This window comes from Sorghum bicolor, chromosome 5 (genome assembly GCF_000003195.3).
Source record: "Sorghum bicolor cultivar BTx623 chromosome 5, Sorghum_bicolor_NCBIv3, whole genome shotgun sequence".
Taxonomy (NCBI): Eukaryota; Viridiplantae; Streptophyta; class Magnoliopsida; order Poales; family Poaceae; genus Sorghum; species Sorghum bicolor.
The window spans coordinates 20,735,536-20,740,104 of NC_012874.2; the positions used below are offsets into that span (position 1 = coordinate 20,735,536).

The 4,569-nt window shown below is 48.8% G+C and overlaps 1 long non-coding RNA gene across 1 annotated transcript; it reads right to left on the reverse strand.

Moving 5' to 3' along the window:
* On the reverse strand, positions 2,716–4,161 carry LOC110435355. Its single transcript, XR_002453003.1, has 2 exons — positions 3,728–4,161; positions 2,716–3,635 (listed from the first exon to the last, which is right to left on the reverse strand). It is a non-coding gene; the product is annotated as an uncharacterized LOC110435355 (long non-coding RNA).

Sequence of the window (4,569 nt, forward strand, 5' to 3'; positions counted from 1 at the left end):
CGTCGTTGGTTGTCGACGGGTTGGACGAGCGTGGTCTTTTTCCCTCGAGGGGGCGGCTGCTGATGGACTGACACCTCCTTTTCGTTGTGGGCCGGCTCATCGCGCTTTTCTATGGCCGCTCCTCAACGTCGAGAGGCCGAGCTCTCGGCCTGCTGAACCGCTGCCACCTGGAGCAGAGTCTGCACCTCGTCTCGAATGCGTCGCGCTTGGGAGTTCGACGGTTTGGGCATATTACGCAGCTGCATTGTCGCCGCCACGACGTTCTGGACGGCTCGAGGGAAACAGCTGACGGGCTGCTCAAGCTCTCCGTCTCCGACGATCTGCCTATGTACCTCTCAAGCCCGTCTGCGGACACTTCCGCCAGGCGGGTAAGGCAGGTCCTGCTCGAGGATCTGTTCAAGCAGGACAAGGCGCTCGCAATCCTCGTCGAGCTTTGCTTTTGAGCTCGTGTAGCTGCGGAATTTGCGCGGCTCTGTCTTCTTGTGGAGGGGGTCGACTTGACCGTCGTTCCCAGGCGTCCTGGGGTCTTCCCTTGCTGCAGGGGCTCGACCGCCAGCAACAGCGTCTTGTGTCTCGTCGGTGGTTTCCACCGCCCCATCGATATGGAAGCATTCCCTAGTAGGGTCGTAGCTGTCGGTCTCAGAGTCAGAGTCTGGCTCGGCGGTGTAAAAACATCAACATCCCTCCTCCAACAGCCGTTGCCTGAGTGAGGTGATCGTGTACCGCCCAGGACCTAGGCGGCGAAGGCCTCATACCTGAGAGAAATCCGGCTGCTCGGACATTCGTTGTTGTGCTCCCATGTCACGTGGGAGGACCATTGGTCTCTCCACGTACGTTTGGGCATTCGGACAAATCGCCGTGGCAACCGATGCCGCGGCGTTGTCCAAGCCGAACGGCAACGCTCTTCTTGGGGCGAATAGCCCATGTGGAAGTAGCGTTGCGGCGGGCGAGAGCGCGCTGGGCGCGCTTTCTCCCGTTGTCGTCGCGTGATCCTTGTGGCGTCGGGCCGTCATACCCACGGTTTCAGCGCGCGGGGCTGTCGGCTCCTGTGTCACCTCCTGCCTGGCATGAACTGTCGGTCATGAAGAGGTAGAGGGGTGATGGCGGCGCTGCCCACGCCTCTTCTTGGGCGAGGAGGCGTGGTGGCGAGGATGTCTCGGAGGCCTCAATCGTGCTTGCGTAACGCGGACTCCTCCCGGTCCGTTGACCGAGAGCAGGATCATGTCGTAGCCGGAGCCAGTAGACATGAACTCGAGGCTCCCGAACCAAATCACCGTGGAGCACGGAATCAGCGAAACGAGAGTGGCCATCTGGAAAGGAATGGGAAATTGGTGAAAAAACACGCAGGACCCCTACCTGGCGTGCCAACTGTCGGTGTTTTCCCCCGGGGGATCACACCAACGAGTAAAACTTGTATGCGTGCTCCCTTTTCCAAATGGTGATGCAAAAAGACACAAAGGTTTATCCTGGTTCAGGCAAGAGAAGGCCCTACGTCCAGCGGGGGGGAGAGCTTGTATTATTCTGCACCTAAGTGCTTGTACAGGGTTGAATACAAGCGTGGTATGAATGGAGACGGAGTGGGTTTGCTCTACTACGTATGGCTTGTGTGTTGTCTTGTATCGCGTGTCCCGGGCCTCCCCTTTTATAGTTCCAAGGAGACGCCTAGGGTACATGTATAGGAGATAGAGTAGGGGTCGATAGAGGTATGGCGCGCTGACCTACTCGAGGTTTCCGTACAGGCGTGGCCTCGAGCCATCCTGTCTGGGTACTTTGGTGATGATTACGCGTGCCCCTGAATCCTGCTCCTGTGCGCCGTCCTGGACTGGTTCATATGTCGCACGCTTGTACGTCGTGGTAGCAGCTACGTCGGAGTGGTTGAAGTGCGGTCAGTCGACGCCCGACCCTTTCTCAGGAAGGAAATATGCTTACTCGAGGGTTAGATGTCGTATAATGCCTTGCTAGCTAGAGCGCTGACCTTGGGCATCTCGAGGGGGGTCTTGATTAGACATCCCGACCCATTCCCTGCGACCTGCCACGCTCTGGCTTAATTGGTGGGGAAGGCTGTAAAAAGAACGACGGGATGGATACCTGTTCCCTATCACGCTTCCCATGACTGACGGGTCAGGTGAGAATGCGCCAGGCGCATTAAATGCCCTGGTCCCCGTGCCCGCGTCAGGCGGCGTCCTTGCGCTCGACACCTTCCGATTTGCCACTACAAGACATATGTGGTTTTTTGACATTCTATTTATGTCAAAATATATGAAATTATTGTCACAACTTAAGGTTTATGACATTCAGTTGACGAAAATTGAAACGTCAAAAAACCAGCATCACAAAGTGATCATGTGACGTTTGTATAATCATTGTCACAAGGTTATGACAATGGTTTATTGTCACAAGTTCTTGTACCATGCCATGTAGGCAAGTGACATGGCACGTCAAAAAATGTCATAAAATTAAAATATGTTAAGGCCTGTTAAGGCCCGTATGAATGGTAGGCTTATAGTGGGCTAAAAAAAAGCAGCCCACTTATTTGGTACGTTTTGGCCTATTTAGCTTTTTAATATTTTTATTTTCAGCTCATTTTTGGCTTATTTAGCTTTTTAATATTTTTATTTGCTGTTGTGTCCAGCAGCAAAGCATCAGGCCATTTTAGCTTTCGGTCCAGCATCAAAGCAATTTTTGTCTGGAACTCATAAACAGCCACAAAGAATCAAATTGAAATCACCAGCGTCCATATTAATATATTCAGATACATAATTTATATATCGCGTCATATTTGACATGGTCTTATACATATACATATTTATATACTCATAGAAACTCTCACAGCAGCAAGGAGTAAAACACCTGCACCCAATTACTAAATCTCTTCCAATACCACTACCTATATATGATGACACCTGCAGCAATCTTCCATCATTTCACATACAAGTTCCAACACAGGAAGATATGAGATCTGGAAACATGTCTGAATGTCCAACACCCACAGGCTCATGTTCCTGCATTGTTACAGTAAGAAGAAAATTAGAAGTGAACTACCAAAAATTTTAGAAGTAACTACCAATAGAGCTATAGTTTTAGGTCACAGCTTTATTATTCAACCAGCACTAGGGTGACTTCAGTTCTCAGTTACAGGTTTCAGGAAAGAATGCAAATGTGAGATTATTTTATTGTTGACTAAGAATATCAGGTTTCACTGAAGAATGGTTGCAAATGGAACTACAGTGCAAAAAAAATGAAAATGCAGTGCAACAGGTGATCAGGTAAATAGCTGTCAAATAAACAAAATATTACATAAGAGCATCTACCATTAAAATAAATAGATGCAACAAACTCCACTGACCATTGGAAACAGTAAGTGTAGAGATGCAGTTCATGGGATGCAAAAATACAGACATACAAGGCACATGCCTATAGCAGTGATAATGACTGACTGAAACAGAATATCACAAGCCTCGAGTCTAAACAACTCAGTGACAATGACTGACTAATCAAACAATAACACAAATAGTTGCTATTTGGAATTGGAAAAAATAAACTTCCCTGTAATATCCCCAATCTAGTGAGCCTGTAAATAAGTAGCTTCTGTCATGCTAATCGCTTGAACTGTATGCTCTCTTACTGAAACTGAACTGCAAGAACAAAAACAAACACATTAGAATTTGGTAGGGGAAAAAAAGAAGCAAACACAAACAAGGCCAAGCAGGAGGAACAGCTCGTGGACCTCCCCAAGTTGGGGATGGTATGCGTAAAGGAGGCCAGCCCTTGGATCTCAGCTCGACCGCCGCCCCCACCAGAAGCAACTCTAGATACGAGCTCAGGTAGCTCATGTCTAGTACTTGTGCTCCCGCCGTCACCGGGTCCGTGCGACGCCGATGCGCCACCCTCGAGATGTGAGCCCATGTTGTTCCTGGCGCCGCCGCTCCGGTGATGAGCCCAAGCACCGATGAAGGGATCCCTCACTACTTCAGGAAGGACCAAAGGATCCACCCACACCAGATCTCCGCCCGCTCGCATCGCATCGGAAGATGGCGGCGCTCGCTTCGCCTGGTGTCGCTGCCTTTCGCCTACCTGCTCTCTCCCAGTGGCAACCGCATGTCAAAAATGGAAGAGAAGGGAAAGGAGTAAATCAGTTTAGGGTTTGGGGAGGCCGACGGCTGGACCTAGTTTTGTTCTGGGTAGGATAAATTTTGGTCGTTCGATTCACATCAAGGGCTCAGACCTCAGATCATACACAGCCATGACAAGTCTGCGTGTTTCAGTGTCCCAAAAACAAAATTGAGGCCCAAGCCCAGGTTGGGAGCCTAGAAACCCAGAATTTGGCCCAAAAAAAATTTTGAATTAAGAAATATAAAAACTTTGAATCAAATTTTATAATATTAAATGGACTCAAATTAAAAATTTATCAACAAAAAAGTTGCAGAACTAATCTTGATCTATGACATTTATTTTTTTCATTTCTCCATGAGAGTGGAGACAAGCATGCGTCAGGCATCCAGAGTGGCGTGTGTGTTTTTTATTTTTTTTATTTTCTTTTCTTCCTTTTTATATATGGATATATGAATT